We start from the raw sequence: 24,217 nt of genomic DNA, 5'->3' as shown, positions 1-24,217 counted from the left end.
AGTGGTCCACATTTGACGATACTTTTCTGTGGAAAAAATGTACCTGTCCTTCAGGTGATGCACTGCTGATGTCCCAACAGCACTGTTTATTGGTGTCACAGTGGTGTGGCCAATGTTGAGAACACCTGCCACGTCATGGCTGCCCTTCCATCCTAAGGGCTGACGTCCAACGTTCTCGAGCCGGATTATGTCTGTGCTGTCATTGATCTCCCCAGTGTCGAATGGAAGCTGTATTTTCTTCCCTTCTTTGTACTTGGTGCCAAGGGAAAATGACAATCCCGGGATGTCACAGCTTGGGAAAACCCAAACGTGTAGCACTTACACAGCCTGGAGAGTCAGCCCCTGTAGAGCTCAAATGCACTTGAGAAATGGAGAACCTTCACTATTATCTGATGGTCTAAAATGAGGGCAATAGCAAGGGTGCCTTGTAGTTAGGACAAGAATCTGTGCAGTGGGTGTTTAAAAAGCAAACCCTAGTAAGCCTAGCATTTTCTCACCTTGCTCTACCCCTGAGCCCTGATCTTTGGGTGAAACATCTGTGTAAATGCTGTTCACATCAGCTCTCACAGAAGAGAGGAGAAAAGTAGAGGACCATGCCGTGTCTCTGTCAGATGGAGGATGGGAGGACCACGCTGTGTCTCTGTCAGATGGAGGATCAGAGGACCACGCCATGTCTCTGTCAGAGGGAGGATCGGAGGACCACGCCATGTCTCTGTCAGATGGAGGATTGGAGGACCACACTGTGTCTCTGTCAGATGAAGGATTGGAGGACCACGCCGTGCCTCTGTCAGATGGAAGATCAGAAGACCATGCCTGTCTCTGTCAGATGGAAGATCAGACCTGCCTCCAGTTCCCATTATTGAGTTGTGTTAGTTTAAATGAAAAATACCCACAGGGGTTCATGCATTTGAACACTGGGCCCTTAGTTACTATCACTGTTTGGAGAGGTTATAGAACCTTTCAGAGGTATGGACTTGCTGGAGGGGGGTGCACTTCAAGGGTTGATAGCCTCCCCACTTCCTGTTCCATCTCTCTAATTCCTGTGTGTGTACAAAAGACTAGTATTCAGCTTCCTGCTCCCCCTACTGCCATGCCGTGCCTTCCCCTATGCCATGATGGACTCTTAGTCCTTTAGAACCACAAGGCATAACAAACCCTTTCTTCCTTAAGTGTCAGCAGAAACGTGACTAACACGGAGGTCAGAGTCACTTGTCAGCCCAGCAGGCTCTAGAGTCCCAACAGACAGAGGCCTCAGCTTATGTGGGACCATATAGCCCAGGTTAATCGAGGCAGGGAGGCCCACCCCGGATGTGGGTGGTGTGGTCCATGGGTCGGACTCTTCAGGCTGACTGCAAGGAAGAAAATGGGCTCCCACTGTTCTCTTCCTGACTGCAGATGTGACGTGACATTGACTTCCTCACGTCTTCGTGACATTGTTGACAACAGCCAGATGGAGGGGAAATGGTTTGGACCATCGATATCCTCCACAAACTGGAGTACTGAAGGTCACGTCTCCACGGCAACAGTGTTTAAAGTTTAGAGGTGACTGGACTGGATCAACAGTAAGTGATCCATTGAAGGAGCTGTAGTGTAGGGGCTATTGGGATGAAAGTGTGAGCCAAGATCAACTCTGCTCTTTCAAGTTAGTTTCTGTCAGGTATTTTGTTAGAACAGCAGACTCACACACAATTCACTAATAACGAATACACCAACATGAATTCAGAGAAAGAATGAAAAATGGTGGTACCATCGGTCGGGGGTGGTCACTAGTGTCTAAAGGATATGGTCTCAGTTAGGAGAGATAAAAAAAGTGTACTCAGTGACACTTTGCTCTTAATGACTTGTTGAAGGCACCGGGCAAGCACTTGAACATGCCTGAAATAGAAAATTTCGCCTGATTTAAAAAGATCTAAAGTTTCCCAGCTCCTGTTCCTCTCAGAGAAGCAACCTGTTGGGAGGCTCAGGGCACAGGAGATTTGTCCAGGGAAGAACAGTTCACACTGAATCTTTCTCTGAAGTCAGAACCTCTCTGACCATCGATCTCACTGCCGTGCACTCGAAGCTGCGTGAGAGAAAACTTCTAGGTTTAGTCTGAAAAATGGCATAAGCAGCTGGCAGAGAACGCACACCCAGTGTTGAGTGAAGGGCTGTGCCTGTCACCTGCCAGAGGATCCTAAGAGTTTGGGGTGGGGGGAGTGGCACCCACCCACCCATTGGATACTCAACAACCCCATCTTACTTGAAGGGGAGGTTGAGGCACAGCTCTTTAGTTTGTTCTGTGTGGCTGAACACAAGGCCAAGATCAAACCCTGAAAATTCTGATTCTGAAGGCCACATTGGTATCCACGTTCCCCCCAGGAAGTGAGGAGTTGCCACCTAAAAACACAAAAATAAGGATCAAGGAGAAAGAAGAAAATAGCCTGTGTAAGTTTTGAGTGTTGCTTAGTCATTGTTAGCTGGCCCCCACTTTGGGAAGCAGGGGTTTCTTTCTTTCTCCTTCCTTCCTTCCTTCCTTCCTTCCTTCCTTCCTTCCTTCCTTCCTTCCTTCCTTCCTTCCTTCCCTTCGTCCCTCCATCCCTCCCTCCCTTCTCTCTTTCTAAATATCATTTTGTTATATGTGTTTTCCTGTGTGTATATTTGTGCACTGCACGCATGCCTGGTGCTCACATATCAGAAAAGGGCATCTGATCTCCTGGAACAAGAAGTACAGACAGCTAGGAGCCATGCAGGTGCTGGGAACCAAGTCTGGGACCTGCTCTTAACCACTGAGTCAGCCTTCCAGCTCTGGTGCTGTGAATTCTGCCCCCACTTCCCCTGCAGAAGCAGGAGGCCTGGAGAGCATAGATTCACCTTCCGTGGTTCTCACAGACAGCCACTTGGCGCTGACTCCCCCTGTCCTTTGTCAACAGTGAGAACTTGGTAGGGGGTTCTTCACATGAGGCCAAGTCTCAGAGGCAGGACAGATCCCAATTCTAGAGACATTTTCTAAGTGTTTTTTGACTTGAAAAGCCCTGACCATCCCTAATCATGAGGTATTTTAAACTTTTGACCTCATTCCCACAAACTAACAGGGGAGGTAGATAATAGAGGAGAGGAGGATGCCCAGAGATCAGGCTGACAGGTAGTCCTCGCCTGGGCTCTGCCTCCTGGGATGTGTGCCTGCTCCCTGAGGGAAGGAAAGTACGAAGCTAGGAGACATGCTGCCGATGTGAATCCCCAGCAGGCGTGGCTTCACTCAAGATCTCCCAGGCTAAACTGTGGAAACGGTGGCAGATGGGGGAACATATTGCAGGGGTTGGACCACACAACTGCCAGCACCCTGTAACTTGGACCCAAACTAGGAAAATCAGAGGCTCCAAAATAGCTCCGGTGCGACTGGGAGAAACGTGGTGGAGAGCAGAACTCGTCATACTCAGTAGTGAGTTCAGGACACCCAGAGAGAGAAACTTCAAATCAATTCTGCTACAATAAGCACCCAGAAGACATCAGGGGATCCCCTCCCCCCAAAAGAATCGAGGGGATATTAGGGAACTTTTCTTGTATGGTCACCCTGGCTGGCCCCAAGAGGGGTCACTCGGGTCAGCTACCATGGTGACTAAATGTCACGTGTTCTTTGACGCCTGCACAGAATCAGCCTCCGACTCTGGTCTTGCTTCCTCCCACAGTCTCCACATTCTCCTCTCTCTTCCCACCGCTTCTTTCCCCAGGCAGACGCTCAGTGCCGCTCACCCACTGCCTGGCAGAGTGGACGCACTGGCCGTGGTCTCTCCTGCTCAGGCTCCTCGGCGCTCCTCCCTTCCTGCAGAGCAGACCTCTACCTGGCTCCTTGGCTGATGAACTCTTCATGGCTGCCCAGGCTTCTCTGTTTCTACAAGCACGCGCCACGAACTCCTTGGGCCAGGGCTGATGCCTCTGCCATCTTTGTATCCTCAGCCACTCTACACAGTAGGTTCTCAATGAATTACCAGCTGGTGCCCTTGGAGAACAGAAGACATCAGTTAGTTTATTGACTTCGCATGTACTTAGATGCCTAGCTTCTCTGAGCCCTGTTTTCTACACAGGATAGTCATTCTTTACTTAAAAGGCTTGGAACCAGAGTGGGATTTTTTTTAATTTCAGATTTATTTTTTCATATTTGAATGACTATGAGGAAGTATTTTAGGGCTGGCACCCACCTCATTGAATTATGTTCCATATATACCTCCAGCACATATCCTAAAGGTAATCCTAGACAATATTTCAAAATCACCTGCCAGGCCTGGTGGTGCATTCCTTCAAATACCAGTGCTTGAGAGGCAGAGGCAGGCAGGTATCTGTGACTTCTAGGTCAGCCCAGTCTACGCAGAGAATTCCAGGCGAGCCAAGGCTACATAGCAAGACACTGCTTCCAAAATAAATGAATGAACCAAATGCACCTGTGCTTTAATTGAAATCCGCCTTAACTAGATGAAATACACAGTTGGTAATACCCTTCTCTTTAATATGCTTTATATTGCACAACCCTAGTGTCTGAGTCTTTCAACAGTGGTGCAGAGACAAACCACAGAAAATTGATAGAGGATAAATTCCCACTTAAACCTTAGCATCCTATACGATCTATCTGTGACTGTCCACGACAGTGTCTATTACAGCAAAACTAGCACTCTCTACACAGCAGCTGATGGCTGGTTTAACAGAATGGCCCCTCTAGAAGACAGCACAGCAGCAAGGCGCGCCTAACAAATGCCAGGGCAGGAGTGAGTGAACCTGGAAAGCAGCTTGCTAAGTGAAAGAAGCCAGGCACGAAACACAACCCGTTTCTAGACTAAAAGCAGAACAATGGCCGCCTGGGCCAGAGAGCTGGAGGACGTTTGACTTTGAAGGGACAGAGGTGGGAAAATGCGGGGATGGGGCTGGGGAGAGAATTGAGTCTTCTAAAACCTGGGTTGTGGGCATGGCTACACAACTGCCCAAGATTACTAAACCTGGAAGCATGCGAGCACACGTGAGGCTCTGAGCGCACACTGTCTGACTGACACACACTTCAAAGGAGCTTTCGTGGGGACAGTGCTGGAGCCTGGTGCTGCAGGTGGAGTCATTTCAACTCCCAGCTCTGGTTTTGCTTATAACAAAAAGGGTCTGGATTTCTCACAGAATCAGACTGTTATATAACACAGCGATGGGCGGAACATCCAAGTCTGTCTGTCTGCTGGTCAGCCTTGTGCTCCTTCAGAGGCAGCACAACACATCCGATAAGGAGGGTCTGGTTGGGCCTGGCCAGTCTCCAGGGTCTCAGCCATGGAGACACCGGGGAGGAAAGCATTTCTGTGAACCCTTTCTGTGCACTCTTGAGCAGACAGCATGTCCAGTCCCACAGCAGCAGCAATTGTAAAGGTGAAACAGCAGAGCAATCCAAGAAACCTGTGGGCTCCTCCTCCCCACCCCCTCGCAAGGGCTCCTTTCAAGTCTGAAAGCACAAAAGCAGTTATACTATTTAACCTTGTAGCCTAAAATCACAGGGCTATTCAAAGTGAGCACCCACGGCAGACAGTGTTCCAAGGAGACAATTGTGTGGATGTTTGGATAATGAGGGGATGTGCCTTAGCCCCCACCCCCACCCCTGCTCCCCTTCCAAACAGAGCCCTGGAACTGTTCGAAGTGCCTAATAAGCCCTGGATAAATACTTGTTGATTTGATTGATTCGATGTCTGCCTGGGTGACAATGTCTGGGAATGAATGGGATGGTCCAGCAAGCCTGGAAGGGAACACCCTGTACACCACAGCTGAGGTGTCATGATGAATAGTGTTGGGGTTCCAAAACCCCCACCCCCAGAATCCCTAGCATCCAAACCAGGAGGGGGAAAAGCACCCCAGCTCTCATCAGTTCCTGTCAAAATTGCATTCCAAGTCCAAGCAGGAGAAAGTTGTTGTAACTCACAAGTATGGAAACCAATTTCAGCCTTACCGGCTTCCAAAACAAATAGGCACTGCCTTTGATTGGGGGCTGGCATGGTTTTGTTTTCGTTTTTGTTTGTTTGTTTTTAACAGCAATAGGCTTTCCATGCGATTTAAAAAAAAAAATGAGCAAGGAACTCAGGACCACGAGGGGTGCATCCACACACTGAGACAATGGGGATGTACTATTGGGAACCCACCAAGGCCAGCTGGCCCAGGTCTGAAAAAGCATGGGATAAAACCGGACTCGCTGAACATAGCAGACAATGAGGACTATCGAGAACTCAAGAACAATGGCAATGGGTTTTTGATCCTACTGCACGTACTGGCTTTGTGGGAGCCTAGGCAGTTTGGATGCTCACCTTACTAGACCTGGATGGAGGTGGGTGGTCCTTGGACTTCCCACAGGGCAGGGAACCCTGATTGCTCTTTGGGCTGACGAGGGAGGGAGACATGATGGGGGAGGAGGAGGGAAATGGGAGGCGGTGGCAGGGAAGAGGCAGAAATCTTTAAGAAATAAAATAAATAAATAAATAAAGAAGAAAAAAAGTTATCCTGATTGAATACTTGGCAAAAAGCACAGAATTTACACAAAAATGAGCAGTGAGTAGCAACTTGATACCGACCTGGGAATTATATTTGTGTTTTTCAAAACTTATTCTGAATGTTTCTTTTTAAAAATTACCCTTCTGACCAGCCCCTGTCCACACATCAGAAGAGAACGTCAGCGTGGATGACTGCCGTCCAGCCCACTCAGTGGCTGAAAGTGAATGCTTGCCCTGCGCCTCTCCACGGAGATTGTTAATGACGAACCATGCAGTAAATAACCCTTCCTCACTCGAAGTGAAGACAGCCCGTGGGGGAAACTGGCTCCAACAGAGGCTCGGAGCCACAGAAGCTGTTTTCTCTGGAGATGATGAATGTGGGCTGGGGAGAAAGGCATGAGCCACCTAATCAGTGGTTGTTTTCCCCAAATCACCCAAAGTCGGACTAAAAGTTCCTTACCCTCAAATGAAAAATGAAAAAAAAAAAAAAACCAACAACTATACATAGACAGAATGCCTCGCTGTGCATCTGTGGCCCCTTATCAGTTGTGTTTACTGCCCCCAAGCTCTGTGAGACCCGAACAGCCTCTTCATCCCTGCAGCGTTGACGGCGGCCAGCTGAGAGACTGGCAAAGGGGTGTTGTGGATTACTATCTGCCGGATGGGCAAGTGAAGGGATGGGTGGGTAGGTAGATTAAGTGGGTGGGTGGACCAGCCGGTCAATTACGTCTCCTCGCCTACCAGTCCCTGCCTGTGAAGGTGCCTTTGCATTATCAGGTTATATGAAACACAAGACTTTTTCGTTGGTTCCTCCTATGCCTCTGTTCGAATGATAAAGCTGGTAAGACAGACACACAGACGAAGCTCCTGGCCTCACCTGTACCGCTCGCAGCAAGCTCTTGGCCAAATGCACTGTTTATCACCTGAAGCCTTCTTCCTGATAGCTCACCCCATTTATAGACTCTGGCTCTAATACGTAAAGTTTTACTTCTTGAATTAGAATGTGATAAGAGACCTTTCGGTTCCCAGAGTTTCTTCTCTGCCTGTAGGTCAGAAGTTACTGGCTGCCTTCCCAGTATCTCCCTGGAGCGCTGTGTACGTCTGCTGACCAAATCTCTTTAGCCTTCAAACCAAATGATGTCGTGTTCTTCATGAGCGTTTTTTTTGTTGTTTTTTGTTTGTTTGTTTGTTTGTTTGTTTTTCTAATGGGAGACTCATACTGTCTTGCCTATACCGTGTGGTGTTTCCCTCAGGTTATAGACTTCACTAAGGGGCGAGCATGTTTTGGTTCTGCCTGGTAAGTGCCTCACAAACATTTTTGGTCATTGTGCCGTTGTTAAAGGTCTTGCCTTTTGTCGAAATGAACGCAGAAACATAGCTTTGTGATATATAACGGCCGACGTAGTCACGGTAGCACAATGTCGCTTAGAGACGCTGTACTTTTACCAGAAAATATCCAAGATAAAAAATAGCAAAGACTATTTTAATTAAGCACACACCAAATTCTATGCACCATGCAAAGTTTCTGCTACATTAGCTCATTCATGTCACAGTAGAGTCCTAAGACGCAAGGAATATTATTTACACTCTGTGGTGAAATAAGTGAGTCTCTCAACTATGGAAACGGATTCATCAATAAAAGCTTGCCATATAAGCATGAGGACCTGAGTTCAGATCTCCAACATAAAAAAAAAAAAGCTGGCATATGTCTGTCTGCTACCTCAGAGTTTCTCAGACAGAGACAGCTAGATCCTGGAATTGTGGGTCAAATGGTCCAGCCAATCAGTGGGTTCCAGAAAAATAAGATGGATAGCAACTGAAGGATACACACAAGGATGGCCTCTGGCCTCACACACACACACACACACACACACGTGCGCACGCACACACGCATATACCACATACACACATGCATTTTTAATGTGAAAATGAGCACTAACTCCTCCTCTAACTGGTGTGTGGTGAGCCGAGACTGAAAGCTGTCCAGCCAGTGTTCGCTGCCCTCCATCACGTGGGTCAGATTACTGTAGGAAAACCGCATTTCTCTCATTCGCTTCCGCACGCTGCACGGGACGTGGTGCTGCTGCTCATTTGTTGAAAGTTAAGATCGGACGAGTGTGGTCGTGAGGAGGGGAAAAGAGACTCCCAAGGCCGGGTGTGTAGATTTTCTTTCCCTTCAATACAATGTAACCTCAAAAGAATAATCATCCCGGATCTTGGAGTACTAGTTACCACAACATGCAAATTCACACACACCCTGAGCTGGCGAGGAGCAGGAAGCTAACTGATTGCTTCCAGAGCAATAGGCTTGGCCTGAATGATGAAGAAACCGCAAAACCTACTGTACAAGGCTGGAGGGACCATGGCATGCAGCCTGTTACTTGAGGGACCGGAATCAGGGTGGAAGTCACAGCTACAGACGTCTTTTGGCCTCTGACTTTAAGGGCTCCGTTGTTATTGTTGTTTTTAAAACAGTGGCAAGTGGGAGGAGGCTGCCCCCTGGCCAAACTTGCAGTGAATCTGAAGGACGAGAAGCTGCCTTTTGTCTGACCAGGGCTGTCCCTCTCCATTCTTCAGCAACCCACAGCTGCCGCCCTGCAAAGGGCGTGTCTGTTCTTGTCCCCTGTGTTGCCCACTGCCAAGAAGCTCCTATGGCTCCCGAGCTCTGTGTAAGGTCAGTTTTTGCTGTTTTTCGGCTGCTGGCCCAGTAAGCGTGGTGCTTGTGGTCCCCACTCTCTGTGAGCACAAGGCTACAGCAGGCTGCCCGGGACAGAACAAAAGAACCACCCAGTTGCCCAGCAGCACTGGCTACCACCTGGGACAGTCAACTCCACCATAGGTGCATTCCAGGGCCTCCAGGCTCTGGTAAACTCTCAAGTCAGAAATTCTGAGTTCTAATGTAAAGCCCAGACAGATAGTTCTTCCTCCAGGAATTACTCCCTCTCCACCCTAACCCTACAACCTGGCCGTGAGGCAATTTCCTAATTCTCTTTGACAGGACAGTGGACTTGCCGCTGGACTCAGAGGTTATTTTTAGCCTGAACCACACACAAGGAAATGATGCAATAATTTCCCTGAGCCGACTGAATGGTTCCTCTCTTTTCGTCTTTGAATATAATTTGTCTCCGCACTCTAAGCTGTTTCTGGCCTTCAGGAGTGATTTCGTAATCACAGAACAAAGTTCACGTCTTCTAACCTGAAGGGCTGACTGGTAGTGATTAACTCCTAAGTATGGGTGGAGTTTTCTTCTTGTTGCTGCTGTTTTGGTTTTTACAGGGTGTAGATCCTAATATCAACATCATAATCACTGTGTGTGTGTGTGTGTGCGCGCGCGCGCGCAGTGATCACACATCCTCTGCCTTAGTCCCTTGGGACAGGGTGTCTCTGAACTGGCAGCTAGGCTGGTGACCAGCACGTGCCGGTCATCCTCTCTGCCGCATACACACGCCCCACTCCCACAGCTGTGGTTACAGGCTCGTGTAGCCACATCTGATGTTTCTCTGGAGATTTGAACTCTGGTCCTCATGCTTAGACAGCAAGTGCTCCTACCTGCTGAGCCATCTCTCTGATCTGAAATCAGGTTGATTTAAATTCATCCTCTGTAAGACCTCAGGGGCCTTTCCCCTCTCCATAAGTGTGCTCTGATATCAAGTAAAAACATAGTAACTGACACCTGGGGTCACCAAAGTTTGTCCCTGCTTCTGATCTCTTATCTAGACCTCATACTCACTTCTTAAATACACATTTTTTTTTTTCAAAAAGCCATTTGGGTGTTTTACTCCAGAAGTCCACTATCAGAGTTTGCAACCTCAAGACTGATGAACCTTGAGGGACAGATAATTACTTCTTGGGGTGCAGGGTGAGGTGCATGGTGAGGTATTGAACGGCATCTCCGGCCTCTGCCCACTGGGTGCCAGCGTCACGGCTTGCTCCTCGGTGTAGTTTCCTCTTGTGTAGCACTGGGGCACCAACCTAAGGCCTCGCGAGAGAGCAAAGCAGTGATTTGCTTTGCCTCTGAGCCACACCCCCAGCCCAGAGTCCCAGGTTTGACAACCAGCTCTGCTTCCAGGAACCAGCGGATGTCCTCCAGGGACACAAAGTTTTGCCCTGATGACAACTGCTGGCTCTATTTTCTTTCTTTCTCCTGTCTTTTTTTTTTTTTTAAACAGCATGTCCCTTTTAGGTGGGGACTAACCTAATTTGTGCAAACTTTAACACAACTTGAAGATGCTCAAAGTCGCGGGGTGATAATTGCATTCACTAAAAATGCAGCAGGCATATTTGGCCCTCATCTGAAAAAAGTGAAAAATTCAGATGCCAGTTGGTCTTACCCAGCCCTCCCCTCCTATCGATGGAATTGGGGCAGAAACAAGAATATACAATCCCCTTCGTTGACCTCCCAGGGGACCGAAGATTATTAGACAGAATTGTCCTGCCTGCAATTAAACTCTGCCCACATAATACAGCGAGAAGCAGGCAAACGGCCTTTGCCCACACACAGGTGACGACAGCCCCCACAGCAGCAGGTCTGCTTGGGAGAAGCTCCCTCTGCCAGTGTGGCTGGGGGAGCTCCGGAATGTGGGCTGGCCCCCACCTCCCCATGGACCTGCCCCTGCTGAAGTATTTCAAGTATCTTTCATAAGTGAAAACCAGCGAAAGATGGATATGAAGTTTCAGACTGAGCTGTTATCCAGCCATCCAAAGGTGCTAGCTAAGGGGCTAACCGGCTGGATACAGAAAAGGATTAACCACTTACAAATGACCTCTCCGTCGCCCTCTCTCCAGGGGAAAGAACAAACCTCTGATCAGATAATCTGATGAATTACATGGACTATTTTTACTCTATTCATAAGTGACAAAGCATGTAGGTCCAGCTTGTTCCTACATGCACTGGCTAACAATTCAATTAAATAAATGTTTATTTAAACGTGAGTAAGGCATTCTGATAGTTCCCAGCCACCAAAGTAGAAAAATCTCGATGAGTAAGAACTAAGGCTCTGTCCCTGGACAGCTTGCAATTCTGATTTCTCTCTCTCTCTCTCTCTCTCTCTCTCTCTCTTTCTCTCTTCCTTCCTTCATTCCTTTCTTCCTCTTTCCCTCCCTCTCCCTCCCTCCCTCCCTTTCTCTCTCTCTTCTTTCTTTCTTTTTTTCCAGTTTTGGTTTTTGAGACAGGGTTTTTCTGTGTATAGCCCTGGATGTCCTAGAACTTGCTTTGTAGACCAGGCTGGCCTTAAACTCACAGAGATCTGCTTGCCTCTGCTTCCCGAATGCTGAGATTAAAGATGTGTGTCACCATTGCCCGGGTCAATTCTGATTTCTATACCAATTGACTACGTGCTTGGGTCACATCTCCACATATATGTACACACATGACTTCTCAAAGCCTAGTGTCACAAGCTCTAGGACAGTGGTTCTCAACCTGGGGACGTCGATTCCTTTGGGAGTTGAATGACCCTTTCACTGGGTTCCCCTAAGACTATCAGATATTTATATTATGATTCATAACAGAAGCAAAATTATGAAGTAACACCAAAAGTAATTTTATGGTGGGTGTCACCACAACATGAGGAACTGTATTAAGGGACCGCAGTGTTAGGAAGGCTGAGAGCCACTGCTCTAGGAGGAGGTTAAACATCGTGATATGTTAAAGGTCTGAGCAACTGTATCCGAGGGGGGGACCAACTGAGTTCATACAGATGTGCTTTTTGAAGGGAAGATAGATGTCTAAAACACTATTTCCTGTTATTAATCGATGCACACGTCTCACATTTTACAGAAAGATATAGAAAATAGATTCCCTAGACACTGTGGAGTGCTTGAGTTAAAGCATTAGACACACAGCCTGCAAGGGATGGCAGAACCTAGTAGAGATCCTGGGGTGCTGTGGAGAAATACAAGAGGTGTCTTGAATGCTGGTCCCAGAGACGAAAGCAGTGGGAGGCCACCTGTGGTTGAATGTTCCAGGCATAGCTGACTGAACGCTTACACGGACACGGAGCTAGAGACTCGAGGTCTGTGGAGGTTTGCCCAGGTCAGCTTGTAGATGGCAGAGGTAGGCACTATGTAACCCAGGTTCCTCACACAAAATGAGAGGGGAACAGGCCCAGAATAGCAATAGACTGGCTGCCGGAAGTCTGCCTTTGACGTGACAGAGTGGTAAGACTGTGGACTAAGAACATCCACAAGCTCGGGGAAGTGGCCTGGTGCTCCAGATGAAGGAATACTTGAGCTGGAGAGACGGCCCAGCAGGTGAGGACACCTGTCACCATGCCTGGTGATGAGACTTCGGCCCTCGAGACTCTCGTTGCGGAAGGTATTTTGACTTCTATATAATGGCATGTGTGTGACACACACACACACACGTGCAATAGGTAAATGTAATTTTTAAATATCTTTTAAGAATCTGTTGGATAAAGTAAACACAACCTGTGGTCTAAATGTTGGTCCTCCCCATCCTGACTCACATAGTCATGTGACTGTCACGAGGTAGACAACCAAAGAGGTGAGTGGGTGAAGAGCTAGCCGCCTTCGCACGGGCCTTAACACCTTTACGTGAAGTTTGAGGGAGCTCTTTCTCCCACTTTTCACCAAGAAAGGGCATGGAAGAAGATGCCAGCCGTGCCATAGAGAGCAAACCCTTACCGCATAGCAACTGCTAGTAAGCATGCTCTTATAATTAAAAATAAAAAAATAAACCTTTTTTAAAAGAAGGTATTGGGAGGGCTGGAGAGACGGTTTGGTGGTTAAGAGCACAGGCTGTTGCTCTTCCTGAGAACCTGAGTTTGACTCCCAACACCCACATGAGACAGCTTAGAATTTCCTGTAACCTCGGCTGCAGGGGAATCTGAGACCTCTGATCTCAGTAGGTCCTTCCATTCATGTGCACATGCGCCCCCCCACCAATGGACATAATTGAAATAATAAAAACTGATCTGTTTTTTTTTTAAAGAAGGTATTGAGAATAGGTAGATGGTCAATGAAGATTACAGAAGTGGAAAGAAGATTCTGGATTGGATCTCTGAGTTCTACAGAATCTAAGGCCAGGGAGAGGGGATAGAGCCAACACAGAGGGCTCAAAGGGACACCCCGAGCTAAGGAGAGCGAACTGGGGAAGCTGCCGGGCCAAAACCAAAGTGAGAAACGGCCCGGCAGCCGGATGTGACACCATACACTTGTAGTCCCAGCACGTGAGGCAGAGGCAGGAGGACCCTCCAAGAGTCTGAGCTTAGCCTGGTCTGCACAGTGACTCCCAGGTCAGCCAGCTCCATAGCAAGAGTCCCTATCTCGAAGGAGGGAAGAGAGCGTGGACACGAGGCTTCCAGCAGCTCAGCCATCCCTGCCACAGAGTAGACGTCTGTGTGTCAAATACACGTCACCAGACTCCTTGAGACAGGACCAGAAACTCGTTGCACTCAGCAGAATTCTCATTTCCCCACCATCTGGCCCACACTGGCTATTGTCAAACCCTTGCCCAAGCTCAGAGATGAGAAACGGAGCAGCCCAGTTCTTGCTGTTGGAGTCAGGCGGTTTCAGTGTTAAAAGGGCCTTTTCTCTTTCTTCACTTGTGAGCTCTCCGTCATTGTTTCTGCTCATTTTCTGCAGAGCTGTTAGTCTTTTCACTCTTGGTTTCTGGGAACTGGAACATTCTAAGTATCAGGGCATAGATCCTGTGTAGTTTAAATATAAAATGATCCCAAAGGGCCAGTGAGCTAGCTCAGCAGGTAAAGGAACTTGCAATCAAGTCTGATGGCCTGAGTTCAATCCTGGGAACCTGTAGACAGAAGTTTCTGTCCAGCCAGCAGCTCCCAAATAAACACACCGAGGCTTATGTTATTTACAAGTGCTTTGCCAATAGCTCAGGCTTGTTACTAGCTAACTCTTACATTTAAATTAACCCATAATTCACCTCTATGCTTTACTACATGGCTTGGTACCTTTTCTCGGTATGGCAGGCCCATCTTGCTTCTCTCTGTGTTTGCTCACTGCTCCAGACTCTGCCCTCCTTCCCCTTATCCTCCTCCTCTGGCTCTCCTGCCCAGTCTCTTCCTGCCCAGCTATAGGCCAGTCAGTTCTGTACTAACTCATATTTGCCATGTACAGGATTATCCCACCAAAGGAACCCACCAGGAGAATGAGAGAACCAACTCCTGCGGGTTGTCCTTTGGCCTCTGCATGCATTCTGTGGTATGCTTGGCCTCCAATATATGTATGCAAAAATAAAACAAATAAAATATCCCATAAAAGGTTTTCTGTATCATGATAATAAGTTGCTCTGCCGGCACAGTTAGCCAAATCAAGCCAAATTGAAAGAGTAAAAGAATAAGCGTATTTAAACAAAGGAACTTCTGGGGAGGAAAGTCCTCCAGCTTCAGATATCAAGGCAGGAGAAGTCACCCTGAACTAAAAGCAGGGAGCTTACATGGCCTGTAGGTGAGGGGTGGTGATGTGTCCACCACAAGCTGACTTGGGCTCAGTCATGGTCAAAAGCCGAGCACTTTAGGCAGGGTCTTGGGCTGCTGGCAACTTCAGGGGAGGAGCTGCCACAGCTGCCAAGATTGCAGACTGTGGTTTTTTGGCCCCTTTTCTTTGTTGGAGATTCTCTGACAGGGTGGGGTTTGGAGAGAGAGAGGAATGGGGCTTTCTGGATCAAGCAGGAGTGAGCTGGAGATTCCATCTGAACATGCCAAAAGACACATATGTTGGTCCAGTGGTGTTTGGCAGTGACAACACAGGAGGCCACAACCTTATCCCTGGATTAACCCATCTATGGCTTCCTAGGGGAATTGTTAGGAGGTGGAGCTTAGGTGGAGGGTGGTGCTTAGGTAAAGAAACTGGATCTTAGGTGGAGGAGGTGGGGCTTAGGGGGAGGAGCTAGATCACTGGGCTATGACTGAAGGATTTAGCTGGTCCTCACCCTTCCCTTCCTCTCCTTGTTCAGATCTCATAAAGAGAGCAGCCTCTCTCCACAGTGCCACCTTCCTGAGCCCCACCGGAACAAAGGAGCAATGCACTGAAATCATGAGCCTGAATGAATCTAACTTATCTAGGTGTATTTTGTGGTAGCTGTGAATAGCTGGCTGCTACATGCATCAGCCTGTTCCGTTTAAATCAGCCTGTCCTTTGCCAGCTCCATACGTGTGAGCATCTCATCCTTACGACGCCAACCCTTCTCGAGCCTCCCTCCTGTTTCCATCCTGTGCTATCTTTTAGGTCTCCTCACCTCCGAGGATCCTGGCTCCATGCTTTGGAATCTTGTGTGTGGGCTCCTCCTTCCTTTGCTGCCTGTCTCTGGTCTCCCCCCCTCCCCGCACACTCCCTTAAGTAGGCAGGCCTCTCCTCTGCTTCTTCCTCCCCAGCAATTCTAATTACGACTGTGCGCTCAGCTACCAAATCTGTGCATAGCTGGGAGTTAAATTAGGACGTTCTGATGCCTCTGTCCAAAAGAGACCCCAAAGCTGAGAACAAGGAGCGTTGGGCGGTGCCCACACATCCTTCAGAGAGTGCCAAGCCATCTGTATAAACTCTCAAGAGGTGACCCAAAAAGCGATGTTCAGGGGTCTCCAGGGCCTCATCTTTAGGGTCTTTAAAGAGGTTTGATAATGGGTCCCATGTTCTTGCAGAGTTGTGGGAACACTTCACGGACGAAGAAAGCACATGTGAGGCCCTGCCCTGGGGACACAGAAACAGGTACCTGACTCATGCATGGGAAGCTCTGCTGCCTGTCTCACTTCCTGTGAAGCAGAGTGAGTGCGGGGGCGTGAGCACACCTCCCATCAAGGCTGTTCCTGCCAGCGTGGCCTCCAGGTAAGGATCATTTTCTTACCCATTGTCACAGAGATGGGGCAGAACCCCTACAGGCTTACAGGGGCGCAACTGTGGATTCTGAAGGGTTTGACAGAAAGGCCTGGCGTGGCTCCAGCGGAGGAGAGGAAATGCTCAACAGGTGTGGAAACTTCTGCAGAGCCAGTCTCAACTGTCCACAGAAAACCTCCGTACAAATGAGGTTCTCCCAAAAGAGGGGCATCGAGAAAAACCTCATATTGCAGGACTGCACAGTACGCAGTGTGCGCGCGCGTGTGTGAATGCACACCTGTGCTGTGTGCTCACACCTGTGTAAGTAGTGCTAGAGAACAAGCCCTGGCCCTCAGACACACTCGGCAAGTGCTCTACCTCTGATCTACACTCCTAGCCTTGCACGTGGGCTTTGTAGTTATCAGTTGACTTCTAGCTCAATTTCAAATAAACTATTTCAAAATAAAAACGAGAAAAGGCGGCTTCCCTTCTGTGGGAGAATGTCGGCTCTGGATTCTCACAGACCTGGTGCGATAACTCGGGTAGCTATCAGCTTCCCTGGGTAAAGGGCCCACCTGTGAGGGGTTCTCCTAATCAGTTCCTTGAGGTAGGAAGGCCCATCCTGAACATGGGCAGCACGGATTGGGCCCTGGGCTGAGTGTGAGGAGAGAAGCCAGGCGGCAAGTATGCATTCATCCACTGGAGTCCGCTTCTTTACTGCGGACACAATGCGGCCAGCTGCCTGGTGACTTCTCCTGCCCTGGTGGACTGTGCCTCCAACCCTGTGCTGAAATAAACCTTCCTTCTCTGCGTGGCTTTTGTCGAAATGTTTGGTCACAACAACAGGAAGGGGGAACTAAGGCACTAGTTTGCAAGTCACAGCTCAGTGTTAGCTGGTTGTGAAACGCCAGGCCAATCAACCCCGCTAAGCTTTCGTTTCTTCGCCACACAGTGAAAACAAAGACCTGGCAGGACCGTTACAGTAACTGAATGAGACACTGCAGATGACGCTCTAGCACGGTGTCTCAATTCCGTCAGAAACTGGTTTTGAAAGCGGCTGTGACATAGATCCACATCTCCACTGCGCGGCATTGGGAGGAACGCGTCTTGCTTAGGGATTCCGTTCCAAGCCTCGTTTTGCTCACTTGGCTGGGCTGTTTTCTGAGGGCTGCTGTTCACCTCCACGGAAGTATCACAGCAAGTTCCCAGAGAAAGTTCCTTGTGAGGTGTTGTGAAGGAAGCCGAGAGGAAAACAAACCAAGCTGAAGCAGGGAAACACAGCTTGAGAGCTCAGAGGCGCTCATGGTAAATTAAGTTAAAAATACAGTTGCACAAACAGATGACTAAATAATACACAGACCCACAGATCTGAGCTTATAAGTACAATCTTACATAAGATTGTTCAACTAAACTAGCCCAGCCATTAAAAAAAAAAAAACCCTCACATATGACATTTTTAAAAATAGAGAATCAAATACATCTAAATCCGTGCTGTTTATGTAACACAGATATAGCAGATCTATCCAGGGAGGAGTTGGCATTGGCACTTATGGAATGGCGTACTATGTTAGCGTGATCCCCGGATTTCTCCTACTTGGTAATCATGGGCATCTGCTTGCACATTCAGCTCCTGACGGGGAGGGATCCAGGACCGGCTGAGCCAGACTTAGTATCAGATGGGAAGACAAGTCATGGTGACAGCACTTGGACCTCAGTTAGGTGAGGATTTGGAGGTAGTGCTGTTCTGCATAAATCTGAGGTTCGTTTGGTTCATGGCCAGGCACAGATTAAGATAATGTTGGTTTGAAGGATAGGGAGATATCTCAGTCGGTAGAGAGCTGTGTGTGCTAGCACAGGATGTCTCAGTGGGACCTGAGTTTACCAGCATCCATGTAGAACTGAGAGCTCTTCTGTCTGACACTCCAGAGTTTCTGTGGTGAGATGTGTTGGGAGCAGTGAGACCCCAGATCCTGAATTTCTTGTAATCCCCTGATCTGAGTGCCTACAGCTGCTTTGAGCACGAGACCTTCAGGAGTTCCTGATGGCAGGAGAGTGGTTTCTGGTGGGTTTGGCTGGGGCGTGGCTATCTCTATATAATCTGCCCCTGAACACAATAAAGGGGGCATTTTTGGGGAATTCAAGGATGACCCGTGTCACTGTCTCTCTGTCTGTGTATTTTAACCTCCAGCCCCCTTGCCCGAAGCTCGCGAACTGGGTGTCAGCGCACAGAGCACAGACACGGGGGTGCGGTGCGCAGCAAGATGAGAGGCTGTGGCCCCTGGGATCTGGTAGAACAGTGAAGAGAATCTGTCTTAAGCAGAGAGCTGGAGAACCGACAGCCGAGGTTGCCCTCTGACCTCCTTACGTGCATGCTTGCACCCGCACACACAAACACCCATGTATGCAGTATACCGATACATAGCCTATATGCACACCAATATTTTAAGAGATTGTTTGTTTTGGTTATCATTATATAATGAACCATTGGTATACAGTTTAAAAATACATAATATTAAGATATCCACGAAACTTTACATTTTCTATAAGTGTGTGTATGTGTGTGTGTGTGTGCATTACTGAGATTAAATCTTTTCTGTATGCTAGATAAATACTATGGAGCTGCTCCCACTGTCCTATAATAAACCTAAATCTAAATCAAGCTGCTGAAAAGAGCTGTTTCCTAACTGATATTTTAGGATCTGAAGCACCCTGTCAATCAAAATCTTAACTTCAAGGTCATAAAATCCTGTTTTTCACTGGGTTCTGTGTGAGTACCTGGTTCCACCTGGCTCCAAAGGCCAGCTTTGTTCTTCAGTTATAAAGACTTGTAATTTTTTTCCCACATGGTTATTTACTGTCTGTTACACTGAGTCTTCCTGGGGAGAAAAAAAAGCAGCCATGTTGCATCCCTGGGAAAAGATTCTAAGTTTGCGTCCACGATATCAAAGCAGTTTTTAAAAAGGGCACGTGACACACCAGCTGGATGGACTGACTTCCTCGAATGGAAATCACTAGCAGGAAACTGAGCTGTTCCATCCCATGTACAAGAGAGTTGCCGAGGCGCACGTCCTGAATCAGCAGTTGCTCACTGCCCCGTCTTGAGCACACACATAAGGGAGACAGGTCTTACGCCCCCCCCCGCTTCTGAGACCATACAGCATCAATCATATCACCATGGCCGGGATACCACATTTTGGGGTCTGTCTTAAGTATGAAACAGGAATCCTCCTCACGTTTGCCATGTGTCCCAGAGGACAGTAAGTATGGCGTGTACCTTCTACAGGTGACGAAGGCTATGCCTAAACTCTCTGATGCTGCAGCTTGAAATACGCACCACGAGAGGCAGAGCGGCCTTGAAGTCCCTGGTGCTTCACAACACTGGCTATTTGGAATTAGTCTTTACAGAGAACGATGAGTTACCCCTGATCCGACATGGCAACTGTTCTAATGCAAAACAAAAGTTGGGGCACAGAGATGAAACAGAAGGTGGCCCCCACAATCCCAGAAGAGGGGTTTCAAATAGACCTTTCTCTCATAGCCCTCAGGAGGGACCAACTGCCCACACCTTGAGTGTGAGCTTCCAGCAAACTGAGTCATTCTTCATTAGCCTGGCACACCAGGGAATAGCACAGTTATTTAAATACACTCTTCGGCATAATTGAAACAGTATGGAAAATAACTCTAGAATTTCCATCCTTCTGTTTTCTAGGGGGAAATAATGTTTTCAAAATATCCTCTCTGAATTCTCAAAGATGGACGTCCTGTGAAACATCACGTGATGGCCCTGGTCGGTGACACGGGACGCACAACAGCCTTGTTTAGAGTTAGTGGCACAGTGACTTCCCGGCACTCTCTTCTCGTAGGAGATTCTGGGGTGGCTTCTCCACCCCGTGCATCATCCACACCTCTTCGTCCCAACTCTCTTTTAACCTATTGTGAAAGAACACAAAACACCAAACCAGGAAGATATTAAAACTCTAAAATTAAATTAATAGCATCAAGTCCATCTAAAAAGAGTCTCTCAGAGGATAGCCATGTGGACTTGGAAGACCCTCCAGAGGCTAGCTAGCCATGTGGACTTGGAAGACCCTCCAGAGGCTAGCTAGCCATGTGGACTTGGAAGACCCTCCAGAGGCTAGCTAGCCATGTGGACTTGGAAGACCCTCCAGAGGCTAGCTAGCCATGTGGACTTGGAAGACCCTCCAGAGGCTAGCTAGCCATGTGGACTTGGAAGACCCTCCAGAGGCTAGCTAGCCATGTGGACTTGGAAGACCCTCCAGAGGCTAGCTAGCCATGTGGACTTGGAAGACCCTCCAGAGGCTAGCTAGCCATGTGGACTTGGAAGACCCTCCAGAGGCTAGCTAGCCATGTGGACTTGGAAGACCCTCCCTTCTCATTGGAAACCCACTCCTTGTGTCCTGTCTTCAGGGATGAAAGTGTCGTAGCTTCGGCTCCACAAAGTGTGGTGTTACCTTGACATTTAGCTGGTCACAGGAGCCTTTCAGCCCCCTCAGAATCTTGTAAATTTGTACCTTCAAGAGAGCAGCCTGACTAAGTATGGCCGGGAAAAAAAAAATGTCCCCATTGAGAGTTTAGTGGGCTGTGCTTTGCCGCCGTTGTTGGCTATTTATTTGGAATGGTTGCACCTCAGAGGAGGGGGAGGAGGAAGGTGTGGGAGACCTCTCTGGAATGACCTTCTCATGACACAAAATGAGTTTGGGAAAACCAAATTCCCCAAACGGAACAATAATCAGGCAAAATGGTCACAAGGGCATAAACTTGCCTTTGGAATAAAAAGGTACTTACCAAGGAAGGCTCATCACTGCGATGCTCCCACCGTGAAAAGGATCTCTTCCCTTCAGTTCCACGGCTAGAGGTCAGCTCTTTGGGCGCCTCTGGTGTTTGTATATGGTGAGGGTTCTGAACTTTGTGACATAATCCTGCTGTTGCTCCTGCTGTGATGTGGTTATGGGGCGCAATCCAGGAAAGAGCTGATATTGCTGAGCTGAGAACGACCCACACGCCTCCTGGGCCTCATCATCGTGAATATCCCAGACATCTTAGAGGTGGGCATGCTTGCTCCCATTTAACAGATGACAAAGCAGAGGATTAGAGTGTTCACATAACTTATTCTGAGTCATCTGACTCAACTGGCAGGACCTGGATTTTAACCCACACAGTCTGACTCCGCAGGGTTCTTACTCATCAAGGTAAAGAGACGCACACACACACACACCATAGACACACATATATATGAGGGAAATGTCAAAACTAATTACTAAAATTGGTGTAATCTTGCTAAAATGCCATCGTTTTAAAGTGTGAAGTAAAAACCACCTAAAACACAAATGCGGAGGTCCCGGATGTTTTAAAAAAATCTATCTGTTCTAAAATACTGATTTTTTTTTTTTGGCATAGTTAATCGTGGGCTTTTAAGTTGTCTAATAAGCAAACTTTGTTCTCAGCTGTCTCCCAAAGAGCATGGCTGAAAACAATACATAGGAGTAAAGATGTGTGGGCTTGTTTTAACTCACTGAGCAGGGGTAGGAGAAACGACTCAAGCCTTGTTGCAAGCCAGACATGGTGTGCACATCTGTAATCCCATTAGAGAGGCTCAGACAGGAAGGTTGTGAGTCCCAGGCCAGCGTAGGTTACAAAGGAAAAGAACTGACAACCAAGAGCAGTTTTGGTTGTTTGTTTTTTAATCCTGCTGCAAAGGAGTCTGCCAGTCACAGGTAAGAGGGAAGGCAGTGTCACCGTCAGACTACAGCCACCCTTTAATTTTTTTATAAAGGACTACGGCAGCACCCGCAGTGCCCACTGGCGCACCCGGCTAGGACAGCACCATCAATGGCTCTGTGAGCCCTTGGCAGGGACTTGGGGCATTAGGGCTCAATGCGCACGCCACCTGACTCCCTAGTCTGAAATGACACTTCTCAGGGCACACAGATGATGACACAAGTAGAGCTTGCTGCTAGGCACCCCCAGGGGCTCCGGTTTAGCACTTAACTGACACCCCGAGGGGCACCACACCTGTGGAGCCCCATGGTCTCAGGTGGAATTTCTCATGGAGCCTTTTTCCAGTTACTATTAAAGCTCCAACTGACTTAAGGGTTTATTTAGCTTTTCTCTGGTGATCCTGGTCTTCAGAGTCAGTGCTCATATGGAGCCTGTGGACACCCACACTAGCATGTATCCACGATGAGACGTTTGTGTGGGTGAGTGCCTCGGCTGTTCCAATCGGCAACACTAGCCAACGCTGCATGCCCATGCCATTTCATCTGTTCACAACTGGCCACTTAGAGCTTACTTCAAGACTTTCTCCAAGTCCCCAAATATTTCTTGCAATTGAATTCTGCTCACAGGTAGGAATGGGTGGCCAGTGTCACCAAGGATGGGAGGCTGGACGGTTGAAGACTAGTCACGGAATTAGAAAGTCAAAATAGCTTTTCTTGCTCCATGAAAGCATCTGCATCTTTCTCAGCCTGTTTCAGTTTCTCCACGTTCAAGGAGGTGCAGAGAGAGGGCGGGGCTTGGAGGGAAGGCATTTCTCTACTGGTATGAAAGGTAATTTAAACTTAGCAGGAATCTGAAAAGAAGGTCATTTGCCCCCTTAACATTTAATTACGGGATAACCTCTGGCGGGAAACAAACTTCGTCATCAGATAAAGGTCTCCTATAGGCTTTATTCAAGGAGAGGCAAAGCTGAGATGTTATGGAAAATAAATGTCATGTCAAAGGTTTGATATTTATTTTCAAAGCAAGAAGCCTGACCACAGTGGTTATCAAACAGAGTAGTCTTCAGGCTGCTCCGTCCTGCTGGGGCAAAGGCCACGGCAGGCCTCTGTTCACTCAGATCGGCACAGACATTTTTGCAGGCTGTCGATAACGAGTTCTGAGGCACCAAGCTATCTACACAATACAAAAATGAGAGATGATGTCTGGTTGGCATTCTCAAAGTGGAGAGAAAGAGACACAAACAGTTGGCTTTGTCATCCAGCAATGAAGCAGACAAACAACCTTTTCTGCCTGTTCCCTCTTGGCAAGTCCATTCATTTGGGTGGCCCTGATGCCTGACTCCCATGGCTCAAGGGAAAACACAATGTCCTCTTTTATTATAGAGAAAACTTCTAGACATAACCTTTTAAGTGGTTCTATTAGTCCACAGAAATTTAGTAAGCACTTTCTACGCGGCCGGGACAGACGGGAGGTCAGTGTTTAGAGGACAACATTCCTGTCCTTTGGACATTTGCAACCAAGGGCTTCGGAATTCTTGTCTCTGTCAACTCATCAGTGCCTACAATGAAACTATTTTTCTGGAACACATAAGACTGCTGAAAAGGAAAACCTAGGCTTTTAGTATATGCACAGCTTGCTGTCACCAGCCTGGACTTGGGCAAGTCGAAGGAGAGCTGTCAGCCAAACGCTTGTCACCTGTAATGGTAGTATACACATTAAGGTAGGATTTCAACCCATCAGTCAGTCTTCATTCCTTCCACAACCGAGAAACAGCAGAAACCTTGAGGTTTGTACCTAGCTGCCTTGCTTGGCCCTCCTCCCCTTCAAGTTGCTAGTTAGGGAACTAAATGGCGATCAGCTCCTCTCTCTGTTGCCGATAGTTCACTACTGAAATACACTAAGAAACCTGGGCAGGAGAAGCACGCAAGCAAATCTTTCTGTAAAAAGAGGGAGCGATTCGCCAGGGAGACAGCTTGGGCAGAGGAGATTGCCCAGGAAGCCTGGAAACCTGAGTCCCACCTTCAAAACCCACGTAAAATGTGGATGTAGAGAAGCCACGCCACAGCCTGCCCTCTGACCCCACACACTACACACAGCAATTTAAAATGCATTTTAAATGGGGGCTGGGGCCGTAACTCAGCAGTGAAGAAAGCACTTCCAGGTTCGATCCCAGCCCTACAGGCATCTCGTCTTCATCTGTAACTCCA

The sequence above is a fragment of the Chionomys nivalis genome, chromosome 8 (genome assembly GCF_950005125.1).
Source record: "Chionomys nivalis chromosome 8, mChiNiv1.1, whole genome shotgun sequence".
Classification (NCBI taxonomy): Eukaryota; Metazoa; Chordata; class Mammalia; order Rodentia; family Cricetidae; genus Chionomys; species Chionomys nivalis.
Note: the sequence above shows the minus strand (reverse complement) of the source record.